This window comes from Gossypium raimondii, chromosome 10 (genome assembly GCF_025698545.1).
Source record: "Gossypium raimondii isolate GPD5lz chromosome 10, ASM2569854v1, whole genome shotgun sequence".
Taxonomy (NCBI): Eukaryota; Viridiplantae; Streptophyta; class Magnoliopsida; order Malvales; family Malvaceae; genus Gossypium; species Gossypium raimondii.
The window spans coordinates 26,864,625-26,878,692 of record NC_068574.1 but is presented as its reverse complement, the minus strand read 5'-3'; the positions used below and the strand labels follow the sequence as shown (position 1 = coordinate 26,878,692).

The following is a 14,068-nucleotide window of genomic DNA, read 5'->3' as shown; positions in this document are numbered from 1 at the left end:
AAATACGCTAGGCTAACAATGACTTGATTTGATTCATATATTATTATTTATTTGTTTAAACAATTTATTAAAATTTTATTTTAAAAATGAGTCCCACTTTCTAACATAATAAAAATGTTGAGCTGGCATGTAGTCAACACTAACACTTGTTAGAATTTGAATCATCATTAAATAATGTTTCCTATAAAGGTTTTTGCTATTAGTCCCTATACTTAGCAAAAGTTATACATTTAATTTCTATACTTTATTTGGTTATTTTTATTCCATGTATCTTTCAAAATTTAAAATTTTCATCCTCACCAAATAATATTAAATTCATTCAAGAAAGTTCTATTATTTTCAACATTTGATGTGTTAAACATATTAACGTATATGTAATTTCATCTTAACTTACTATTATCACATATTACTCATTAAAAATCTAGCTAATGCATTACCGATTGTCATTTATGTTAAGATTGAAATTTCAAACTTTGAAAAGTATAGAGACATAGATATCCAATTGGAAAAATGAACTAAATTTATAACTGTACACATAGTATAGGACTAGTAATTTAATTTCACGAAACGAATTTAACTGCTCTTGTTTTTGGCGGAATAAAATTTCAAATTTTGAAAAGTAAAAGATAATAACATTTACTAATTTGAAAAGTACAAAGACTAAAATTGATTAAATAAAATATATAAATTAAATCCACAACTTTCACAAGCATAATTTAACTTTGTAGATTTTCTAAGACAATATATGTGTACACTTATGAGATAGCTATTACACTATTAACTAAAGACATGTATGCAATTTCAAAACTAAAGTGATTGCAAATATTGAAATAAATACTTAAAAGAAAAACTACTGGCTTCTAAAATTTTAAAAGAAAAGAAGTTAGAAGGAGAATAATTTGTAGTAAGTATTGATTTATAAAATTTCGATTTTATTTTCACAAATAATTAGTATCGTTATTGTTGTGATACTATTACATAAATTATTTGATTCATTCAACATAAGAATAATCAATGTCAAAACTATTTTTTTATTTTTGGAAAAAAAAACAAAAATTAGTTGTCGATGAAAATTTGGAGTCGCCACCAATCTTTTATTAAGGTGTGATTGGGTCACCTAAAAATGACTTTGGTCTAAGAATTTTAGAAAAATGGGTCCGGGAGTCGATTACGTATGAAGAAGGATTAGCACCCTCATAACGCCCAAAAATTGGTACCTAGTTAATTAATTAATGTCTTAATGTCGAAAATTTGAAAATATATAATCCTTAGCAAAAACTTAAAAACGTTACGTATTAAGACCCTTATCATTTCAGAGAAAGAAAATGTCACACCCAATGCGTTAGGGCACGACATTCTAATTTCCTCAAAAACGAATTAGGCCAGAATACTCGTGTAATAAAAATTTAAAAGAATATCCATTTATTCAAGATTTAAGAAATCGTGGCCCAATACGTTATGGCACAATTCCTCCAAAATCCCAAACTTGGAATATTTCCTTTATTATTTTTTAAAAAAAATCTTCATTTCGAGAAATCAATGCGTCACATCCAATACATTAGGACACAACGTGTTGAATTCCCAATAATGAGTTCTTATTTTTTTTTTGATTAAAGAGAAATGCTCGATTGTTAGATTTAACGAAGAAAATCGGAACCCAATACGTTAGGGCTCAATTTCCTTGAAAATCCTAAATACAAGCATTATCTCAATTTTGAAAAGTTTGAAATCGAAAAAAATGATGCTACATAAACAAGGACATGTAAAATATCAAATGAATATAAATGAAAACATAAATCAATAAGCAAATGAAGGAAATAAACAAAAAATATAAAGAGAAAAGGTACAATATATATATACATTTGAAATTATGAAGAATAAAAGACATAAAGATAATTTACTCATAAAATTTTGGGTTATAAAACTTATATATATATAAAATACATAATGCATTTATGAAAACAAGGAAAATATAAATATATACATATAAAATATATTCATGCATTTACAAAAATGAAATATATAAGTATAATATAAAAACGTGGAAAATATTTATAATAAGCTTTGAATGGAGTATAAATATATGTGTATATATTACAAAATGTATAAACATATAAAAATCATAGAATATGGGCAAACGATAAATATTATGAAATATAAATGTGTATATATATATGTATAAAAACTATGAAAATAAAAAATAATAAAGTATGTATATATATTAAAACGTTTAAAATATATATGTATATATATTAACATGTATATGCGCACATATATGTAGGTATAATAATATATAATATAATAATAATAATAATATTAATATTAATAATATTAATAAAATAGACTAAAAACCTAAAATGAAAGATTAAGGATTCAATTGAAAATTAACAGAATTTAAAAAAAATGAAGGGCCCAATTAAAAGGCGCGAATAACTCATAGGGCTCGAATGGGAAAATATTTTCATCCTTTGAAACGCGTCACTTTATTAGGGCTAAATAAAATAAATAAATAAAATTCGCAGTGGTATCACCTTCTCCCTTTTTTAAAATCGTAAATAAGTAAAAACTAATCGAAAAAGAAAAAAAGAAAACAGTAAGCCACCTTTAAAAAACTGTCAATCTTCTCCCTTTTTTTATTGATTCTCTTTTTTTTCTACAATGAAAGGAGAGGCCTCTATTTATAGCTGAGTCTCCCTAAATCCAACGGTACAGATCAATTACATCAACGGCGAAGATTAAAGGGTATCTACAAATTAAATCTCTAAGATTACAAAATCATATCTTCTAAGATTACATATTATATCTAAGATTGCATATATCATATCTAAGATTGCATATATCATATCTAAGATTGCATATTCTCGAAGATTATGTTTCCATATGTGAGTCCGGGCTAAAATTGGGTATTACAATCAAGATTATAAAAATTTCAAAAAAGAAAATCAAGATTATAAAGTTGTTTGAAACATCATTTAGAACGTGATAAACTATACAGTTAATTATTCAACTTTTATAAGTTTTTATTTAGGGTACATGTAACACCCCAAAAATCCAAGTATTTATTTTTGCATGTTTCTAATACAAATATTTGTTAGCTTTAGTGGTTATGTATTTTGGGAGTGTTTAGGAGGTCCGAAGTTTAAGCCTTGGCTTGGGCAAAATTTTTGTTTTTAATTGAATAAACCCCTATCCCTAGTCAGTAGACTTAAAAATAAATGTTGATAAAATATGTTAGAATGGGCTTACTGGTCTGGTGGTTAAGTGGAGTGTTGGTTAAGTTTGAGGTCCTGAGTTTGAATCTTTGTTCAAACAAGGGATTTATTTTGCTGCTTGTGTCCTGTGAGAGTTTGAGATCGACTAAAATTCTGAGTAGTGGGAAAGTTGGAGTGATTTTAGGAGGAAATTATGGGATGTGGGAAGTTATCTCGATTTGGGAGAAAAGTAAGGTGTTTGAGGGTGTGGGAGCAAATGTAGGGATAGGAGGAGTTAATTAAGGAATTTTAGAGGTTATTAGAAAATCTAATCGAGTTGTATTTTGTTTTCTTCCCAAAACAGTTTATCTGTCTACCTTTTTGACGTATTCCTTTTGTTTTCTCCTCTTACGAAATTTTTCCATTGGTTCTTCCCCCTCTTTTCCTTTGCCAAAATCTGTCTCTCTTCTACCCTACCCCTTTCCTTTGTTTTCCTTGCTTATTCCTTCTCCGTTGTGCCTCGGTTGTTTTTCTTGTGATCGGTAAGATTGTGGATTAATGGAATTCTATCATTATTTATGGCTAAGTGGGTAATAAGGGGTTTGTTTTGTGTCCGGGAGTATACAAGAGGCTGAAGTTTCGCCACCAAGGCTGTAAGTGTGCGATATTCCCATCGCTTCATTGAAGGTAAGGGATTTTAATGGTTAAAAGTTGGGAAATCTCATTAAGTTTTTGATTGAAGGTTTAACGAAAATGTTTTGTGACTCTCGCTTTAGGTGGAGATCAAGGGTTGGTTGCATCTAAGGGTGTGTTTTCGGTTGATTTCGGTAAGGGGTTTCGATTGTTCATCGATTCTTAACTTCGTTAGGCTTTGATTGAATAATGAATTAAGTAGTTGACTAATTTTGTTTTGGTTGAATCTAGGTTTTTGGAGTTCTCGGAGTGCAGTTTAATTACTAACGGAATCAAGTATGTAAACATTGCCCAAATCATAAACCGATAAAAGTCGAAAATTTTGACAAATGATGCTACACGAGTGTGCGGAGAAAATTGGGCCAAACTGTGTAACTTCATGACCGAAACCAATTCTGAGTTATGTGTGCCACACGAGTGTGTAGGCCCACATGGGCTCGCATTATGGGCCTTAGGCCCAACTTTACTATTTGACTGTTAAGGTTGCACGAGTCGTCCGAGACGACTGTGGACCTACTGATGGGTCAGTAAGTAGGCCTAGACCCCCAAACTATTATAAAATGACTATTATGCCCTCACGTGGTAAAATGACTATTATGCCCCTATGTTATAAAATGACTGTATGCTTAATGTTATGTATGACTGTATATGAGCATGCCACTATATATATATATATGTTGCATACATGTATGATATGTTGCATGGGAATGCGATTATTATGATTGGAGGAAGTGTATTGTACTGGCAGCTCTGGTGCAAATACTGTTTAGTGCCGCAACCGGTGCTAATTTTGGAGTGTAGGGATGGGTGGGTGATTTTATCCTCACATGGAGTGTTGGGCTGGACGGAGTGAAGTGTAGAGGCTGGATGGGTAGGATTTCAGATTGCATGTCTGAACTGTTACTGTCACTGTAATGGGCTAGGGCCCACACTGATACTAATACTGTAATGGGCTAAGGCCCAACTGAATATCTTCTTATGTTTTTCTAATATTCTATGACGACTCACTCATATGAGTATGCCTGAAACTTTGTTGGCTGAAAAACCTAAAAATCATGTTTTTCAATAGTTTAGAGTGCAACTCCACGAAATCGGAATGGCCTACCACATGGTCGTGTGGAAGGTGTCAACCAATGTGGCTCTTGTAGCTTACTCTGATTTTTTGGTTTTCACTCATTTTTTTCTCCTTTTGCTCCCAAATGATCTATTAAGCATAAAAACGAGAATTTAAAATATTAGGAGCATAAAATTCACAATTTACATCAAATAATCACCTAAAAACACATTAAAAACAAGGTTAAAATATGTTACTTTTAGCACTTATCAAATATCCCCACACTTAAGCATTTGCTTGTCCTCAAGAAAAATTCTCAACCTACATTCAAGTTAACTTTCCTCAATTTATTGTTTTAGGATAATCTACAAATAATCATGCATTGAAAATTCAACTAAAATGATACTAAAAAGCATAAGCAATATAAGTAGAAAATTTTAAGGCATAAAACATAAGCATCTCCCTTATTTCAACAATTACTTGAAATTTAAACTCAACAAGAATTAACATCCTCGCAAAAGATTCATCAAAGCACTCAAAGTGTTTAAGGTTCAAGTAATGTGCACTTAGCAGTCAAACAAGAAATGCTATTACCATAAGCTTGCTTGAAAATAAATCTTCACCACTATAGAATGATATGACACACTAATCAAGATGTCTTTACAAGGTTGTAACAGGGCTTCATAGGTGTGAGCAAAACTCGATTCGACTCGAAAAAATTGAAAAAAAATACTCAATTTCGAGTTAAAAAAATTGAGTTATTCGAATTGATTGAATTATTCGAGTCAACTCAAAATTTTTTTGAATTTCAAATTTGAATCAAGTTAGATTTTCCAATTCGAATAACTCAAATATTTCGAATAAACCGAATATCAAACTATAATATTTTACATTTTACCCCAAACTCCCAAACCTATTTACTTTCCCCCAAAACTTTTACTTCCTCTCACTTTCCCCCCACAACTTTTATTCCCCTCTCATCCCACCCCCTTTTACCCCAAACCCATTTTCGACCAAAATTTTACTCCCCCATTTATTCCCCCCCCCAAAAAAAATTTACTTCTTCAACCGCCAAAACTTTTTATTTTCTCCCAAAACTTTTACTCCTCCCATCCCACCCACTCACTTTCTACCCCAAACTCATTCCCCCCCCCCCAATTTTACTCCCTCAACCCCTAAAACTTTTTATTTTCCCTCTAAACTTTTACTTCTCACATTTTACCCCCAAATAAAAAATTAAGATCGTCCAAAAAAGTCTTTAAACCTAAATAATAATAATTTTATTTATATCTACTATTTATATTATTAAATTAAATTTCACATTTTGAACTATTTATATCATTGAGCTGTTTAATCATATTGAATATTTATAATTTTTTGTTAAAATTGAATTATTGGTGATGCTATAAAATATTCATGTAGAAAATTTAACTCGAACAAATATATTCGATTTAATTTGATTCAAATTCTATCTCACTCGACTCAATTTATAAAAAAAAATCAAACAGGATTTGTCAACTCGATTAACTCGAAATTTTTCATTCGATTCGATCAAAAGCTCACCCCTAGGGCTTAGGTTAAGGATATGGAAAAGGTCAGAAAAGTTGGTTATAATCTAGAGTCGACTTGATAAGTTACCAAACTAGAAAAATAATCAATTGTTGAATTAAAAGAATTTACGTCAAGAAGAAATAAGCTTCTCGGTAGACTATGAAACTAACGATTCAAGCTCAATCAATTTTTTTCATTTAATTTTTTATTTAATTCTTTTCCTTTTATTTTTTTTTAGAGTAAAGTAAAATTCAACAATGTAAAAAATGAAACATAGTTAAACAACTACCCAACTCTAATCTCGACAAAACGGGAGTCAATAAGAAAAATGATTTATAACATTAATGTAGATTATGGGTTAATATTAACGGTTAGAAAAAAGAAATGTGTTAGGATCAACAAAGTTTACTACGGGTTAATTCAATAGGTAAGTTGTTTTAAAGGTTAAGTGGGTTAAATCCTAAGTGCCTCTATCATCTCAATAAACCAAATCAACAATATGGTCTTGATATGTATAACCGAAACAAGTTCTAAAATAACAAATGAAGTTGACATACTCACAACCAAAAATAAAATGAGTTCGAACTAAAATATTTGGTCTATAGGCTCAAAAGCTCACAAAAATTATGGTTTTGATGTTAAACTCATATATTTAAAAATTCAAGATAATGCTTCAGTTCAGGGAGATAACCTAAAATATTATTTTTGAAACAATAACTTATCATGCTTGACTCTCTCATGTTTTAAAGTATAAATCATAATGCATAAAAATATACAAATTAAACCCAAACAGAATCAATAAAAACTCAAAATAAAAAAAATAAACTTTAATGATAGAGAAAAGGCTGATTACTAGGAGAGATTACTCAAGACAAGTTCAGGGCCTAAGAAGGTGATGCTTTCTTCATCGTTGCGTGGATATTTATAGGATAGATTAAAGTGTACAAGCCATTACTATGGACAATGAATGTATTAGCATAGTGTATGTGGGTAGTGGATATAGTAATCCCAAATAATACAAGATAGTTATTTATTGGTGGGGTCCACTTGATGTTTGAGATGTGTTCACTATTGAAGAAATATTTGTATAAAAAAAGCAGATATTTAATAATAGGTTGTTGAGTGGGTGACTTTGTAACATCTCGGATTTTTAGGTTAGAAGTTTTGAGGTTTGTGGTTAGCATCAATGAGTAGGTTGAGCAATTAAATTTATAGTCGCATTTTAATGTCAGAATGAGCCTGTTGGTTCGGTGGTTGTGTTAGTGTACCTCTGAGTTCAGGGTTTGAATCATCATATGTGTTTTGAGGAATTATTTTTATTTTACTTTAAAATTGTTTTTAAATTTTAAAATACTTATTTATTTTTTACTTTATCAAAAAACTTTCTCACGTTCTCCCTCTCCCACACTCCTCTGTCTCAACATTCTCTTTTGGCTTATTGGAAGCTTTATTTCTTTTCTATTATTTGATTTGTTTTTTTCTTTGGGGTTTCGAATTTGTTGTTGCTAGTTACTGCTTCTCAAGTCATTTCTTAATTCTTTAAGTGTTGTATCAGGTAAGTGCCATCCTTTGGGTTATTGACTGATTTATTTTGTTATTACTTTCGAATTATTTAGTCGATTTCTTATAGATTAGTATGTTTTTGGAATTGAGGTTTCTGAATAGTTTGGTGGAGCGAATTGAACGGTTCTTGGTGCTTGATATACGTTCTAAGATGTGTGTTGTGAACTATGTAACTCAGTATCGAATTGCTATGGAATTCAGTAACTTTTTGTGTGTTTTGGTAATTGAGTAATTGAAGTGTTGTAACGCTATTAAATTGGATGAAATTCAGTATATTATGGTGTATTTTTAAGTTACCAAGGGTTAGGGGTCGTTTCGACAATAAAGGCACATTTTGCAGCCTGTTTAGGTGTGGTTTCGTGACCACATGAGCGTGAGCTGCACAAGGGTGGTTCACACAGGTGGCCACATGAGCGTGTGCTACACACAGGTGGTTCACACGGTCGTGTGACATTAGGAATTAGGGTTTTTGGGAGATTTTTGGCGCCACATGGCCGTATAGCTGTGATTTGGAGATTTTATCGATTTTCACACTGGCACATGCTTTGGACACACGGGCGTGTGAGATTTCCACACGACCGTCTGAGATTCACACACGGTCGTGTCTACTCTGTACCTTATTTTGGCACATTTGGACAGTGAGTTACACAGGCTACTCACACGGCCATGTAACTCAATCACACGAGCGTGTAGACCACAACACGGGCGTGTATACCTCCACACAGGCTAGGTACTTCCACACAATTGTGTGACCCTATTTTGTAGATTTTTCTTTTGTGTCGCATTCTGACCCATTTTAATTCCTATGTAGTCCAACGTTTGTTAAGGCCTCTGTAAATGTGTAGGGACTCTACTTTCTGCTTAGATTCGGGTGTGTCCTAACTCATGTGTAATTTGTGTGTATGGTGTTGATTAAGTAGATGTGTGCTCTTTAAGGTACTAGTCGAATGTGTTTTGTGCTCTTATCTAAAGGGGGTCGAGTGTAAGTAACCCCTAACTAAGGCAAGCCATGCTTAACTGACTATGGAAATGCCTTCATGGGTGACCGACTGTGTAAGGGTTACAAATAATTGGTGTTGACCGAATGCTTATGTGCTCCTGTTGATGTTAGGTGAATGAGAAGTTGCACTTATTATTATGTTATCTAATACGCCTATGAGCATTTCTTCTATTAGTCTGTAAGTGCTATTAGCATGTTCTTTTTTATTCACTATATCTGTATATGAATAAGTATGTCTGATTTGAGCATGCATAATTGTGTTATGCCATTTGCATAAAATTGGGGTTTCTAGTTGTAAAGAGAAGGAAGACTGTTTTGGGCAAATTTTAACTTCAATACTTCTGTATAGCAGTTTACCACATTGTACTATACATATGCAAGCTTAGCTACATATTGTTATTTCAGTGGCATAGTTCCACATTACGTGGTGTGCAGGGTGGATGGGCCTTCTATAGCCCTTATGTGGTGTGCAGGGTGGTCAAAGTGTTGTTCAAATGGTTGGGTGGGTTTTTAACTTGTTGCATATGGTTTGCATTGAACATATGTGTCTTATTTTGATTCTTTTTAAGATTATTTGCGAATGTTTATACTAATTTTATTATTACATGTGTTTGAGACATTGCTTCTATGGTTTGGTACTGTATATTGACTTATCGGTGTAAGATTTTCGTAAGTGACCATCATCCAAATACTTGTCTGAAATATTTATGGTGTTATCCCCAATTTTACTGACTGATGTGTTTAAAACTCACACTGAGCTCGCGCAGCTCACCCCTTTTTAGTTCTTCCTTTCAGGTAACTCGCGGGGTTAGGCTTTGGATTCGGCGCCGGAGGTCTCCAAAAATGAATTTGATGCAGTTTAGTTAAGTTTTTCTTAAGTTTTATATGATTGGTTTAAAATTGGTTGTAAAGCGATTATATAAACTGTGGTATGGGTTTTTGGGTTAGACTTGCCGTTAAATTACATGGTTTCGGTTTGAATGTCGTTTTCAAAAATTCGCACACGATTTTGATTGGGTTTTTTGTTATTGTTTCAAAGTTCGTATATATTTGAGAAAACAACGTATTTTTCGCACAATTTCTAATCTAGAAATTTTAACTCACATTTGGCAAAATGATGCATTTTGAAACTATACAAGAGACATTAATTTGATTTATAATTAATTGTTTTAACGTTAATTAATTACTATTTCAAAAAATAATGTTAAATGAGTTAGCTCAATTCAAGCGATCCGTGTTCGGATTAGGTTTTAAATGGTTCTTTTGTAAAATTATTTTAGGATCACTTTGGTAATCAATGAACTTTCATGCTGAATTTTGGGTGTTACAGACTTCACCAAAGAAGCGGATGGCTAAGGCCGCCTTCGAAAGGTAACAAATGGTCAAGAGGTTTTGATAACCAAAGGCATACAGGTTGATTTTGGTAGCTAATATATTGACAAGTGTGTAAGTGGCGAGATATATAAAACAATAATAATAAGGGAAATTATTTGATATGTACTTGTTTATCAAACTGAAAGTCTTTCTTCAATTTATCTCTGTTTATTTATTTAGTGAGGAAGTAAAAGTTATCATATGAAGCAACATAGATACAGAATCTCAAAAATTTCCCGTTAGATTCAATCACATTAGTCCTATAATACCATCTGGAATCAAACAACAGTTTCTAGTAAGCAAGAAAACAGAGTACTGAAAATGCGACCACAAATCCAATACTTTCAATTGTTGTCATCAGTAGTAGTGTTTGATGTAGCATAAATGTTCATTTTGAACATCTTTAACTCTAATCTCAGCTTCTCATTCTCTAACTCCAGTCTCAGCTCTTCATTCTCTAACTCCCATCTCAGCTTCTCATTCTCTAACTCCAATCTCAGCCTCTCATTCTGGTGCAACAATTGTTCTTTTTCGTTGATCACTTGAATCAATTCCAAGTTCTGTTCCCTTTGACGCTCAAACTCCAATCTGAGCCTCGCGTTCCGGTGCAATAATTGATCTTCTTCGTTGATAGCTTGAATCAATTTCAAATTCTGTTCCGTTTCACGCTCTAACTCCAATCTCAGCCTCGCATTCTCCTTCTCCAGTTCATCTTCTCTGTCGATCGTTTCAGCTCCAAGCTGGTTAATTATTTTATTCACCTTCTCCTTTTGATCATCCAAACTCGCCATCAATGCCATCAGTTTGTTCACCATTGTTTCTGCATTAACTTCATCGCCACGGCCACCTGCAGCCGGTTGTTGTCCTTCACCATCATCGTCACGTGGAATCACTGCTTGTGTTGACTCCACGGGGAATACAGGGTAATGCACCTCAAACTCCTCGTCTTCTTTGCTGTTCCATTCAATTGTCGATGACATCAGATCGTTAAGGAGCAGACCAGACGCCCAGTCCCCATTAGTATCACAACCCACACCTTCCTCAAGAATCTTGCTTGCTGCCCTAAACCTTTCTTCAACACTAGGCAATCCACACAGCAAATTCTCCGCAAGAAACTCCGAATTACCATTGCAACTCTCAAAGAAAGGATGTTTCAAAAGCTCACCTGCAGAGGGTCGGTTTACAGGATCTTAATCGAGACATGAAGCAACCATGTCGTGAAAAGTTTCTGAACACTTCTTGGTGGAGACAAGAGCAGTTATACCGAAAGACCATATATCAGCTTAGAAACTATAATCTTTATGTGAATGAATCACCTCTGGGGCCTCCAGTATTGCGGCGAAAATGTCGAAGAACCTAATCTGTAAGCCGAACTCGACGCATAGAACGATAACGATACACCGAAATCCGCAAGCTTAACACGTCCGTTATCGTCCAACAAGATGTTACTGGCCTTTATATCTCTATGCAAATGCCCTCGGCTGTGAAGATACGACAATGCAGTCAGGGTTTCTTTGAGAACAATGGCAATGCATTGCTCTTGTATGCCATTGGGGACAGAAGATGCGATGATGGACTCTAAAGAACCGCCGGGCATAAAGGGCATAACCACCCAGAGACGGTTGCCGGCGGTGAAGGAAGAATGAGGGTTGAGGATGTTGAGGTGGGAAAGAAGCGAGGAGGTGTTGGTTTCACGTCCGACAAGGTTGCGGAAATCGGCGTTGGACTGATCAAGATCGATGGATTTAATGGCAACAACAGTTGAATTGATGGGAAGACATTGGGCTGTATAAACTTTAGAACAAACACCAGCACCGATTTCAGCGGTGATGTTGTAAGAGTTGGAATCTATAGGGAACTGAAGCTTAGGATGATCTTCTTGTTCATACGCCATGAGCTTCTTTCTTTCTTTGAGATTGGGTTTTGTGGAAGGATTCTTGAAGACTAATGATGAGGGAAAGAGAAGGGGTTTAAGAAAGCTTTTGTTTAAAATTTTAAAATTACAAAAGTATACATCAAATCACTTTATTTCTTATATTGTCGTTATTTTTAGATTAATCTTAATAAAATCAATTTTTTATATTTTAAAACATGTATATCACTTTTAATAGATGTATAATATAAATATGATTTATTTATAATTGTCTATTTACAAAATAAATTAGTTGTATTGAATTTATGTATGATATATATACAATAATGATTTATGATGGTAAGTTCTTTTTTAGGATAATAATCATGATAATTTTATATATATTTCTACTACCGTCTTGAGGTTAATATTATTTTATGTATATCTTTATGTAATGTTTTTTTATGCATTTAGTCATTTATGCATATTAATCCTATATATATTGTTATGTAATATTTTATAACAGTTTGTATACTGTCATGTGTATTTTATTTATATTATTATGAATATTTTCACTTATATATTTATATATATTTTATGTATAATTTCATGGATAAATTATATTGATAGTCACATGAAGAAATATTTGTAATTTAGACACTTACGTTACGTAATTCGATTATTTACTCACTCCCATTAAAATTGTAAATAGAAATATAACTGAATTATTTTTAAAATTTTTATTTTCACATAATTTATGTAAAATAAAAATTATTATTTCAATCCCAATCTTTTAAATATAAATGAGGTTTAATCCTTTCCTAAAAAGAAGTTAACCCTATAAATTGAGGAAAAGAAAAGGGGGTTGTGGAAAATCTGTGGCTTGATCGTTTTTGTTCTGCTTCCTTCTATATTGTTAATGTAAGGACATAACTGTAGGGAAACTTTTTTGCATTTGGAAGTTGTAGAAATTTATTGTTTTTGAAAGCTAAAATTCACTTCTTTGCAGCTTCTGCATTTCAATCGCAGTTATCGGTGGTCCTTTACTTGACAAACTAGGCACAACTTCTATCTTAAAAAACTTAACCAATGGTTGTTGTATGCCCCGAATCTCTAGCGCTTTGTGTGAGGTTGGAACTGATCACAAGCTTTCATCATCTTGGTTTTAGGTTATATCCTAAGTGGTTGAACCGTCAAATGAGTGTCGAAAGTTTGGGGTAAAGAGAATTCGGTTACACTGCTTTTTATCTTTTGAGATTTCATTCAACACACTCACTAATACTTTTCACTTCAAACATGACTTTTAGAAACATTTTTGAGAAAAATACATTTTTAAAATAAAAAATTTCTAAATAAGATATTTTGAGAGATTTAAAAGTACTTTTAAGGTAAAATAAGTTTTGCAAAAATAATTTTTTTACCAAAAACAGAAGCATAAAATTTTAGTTTTACTCAAAAGTTTTTTTGTCAATTTTGTTTTAAAAACATTACTAAACTAGTTCAAGAAAACAACAAAGAGGACATGGTTGTTGCTTCTTGTCCCCAATTTTAGGGATATTCTTTTCTTTCTCTAAGTATTAAACCTCATTTATTTTAAAATATTGGAGACTTAAATAATTGAACTATATAAAATGGGTGTCTAAATTGTAAACATTTTTTCAGGTGCCTAAAATAAAAGCTTTTGAAAGTTAGGTGACCTTCCTTGTAATTTACCCTAATTTCATTTGTAACTTATATATAATTTTATCCAACATTATTAAAATGATCTTTTAAAATATTATTAAAATTGT

The 14,068-nt window shown here is 32.3% G+C and overlaps 1 pseudogene; it reads right to left on the bottom strand.

Annotated features, from left to right (window-relative positions):
• Positions 1-10,594: 10,594 nt before the first annotated feature.
• On the bottom strand, positions 10,595-12,347 carry LOC105776813 (serine/threonine-protein kinase BLUS1-like; annotated as a pseudogene).
• Between the last annotated feature and the right edge of the window lie 1,721 nt (positions 12,348-14,068).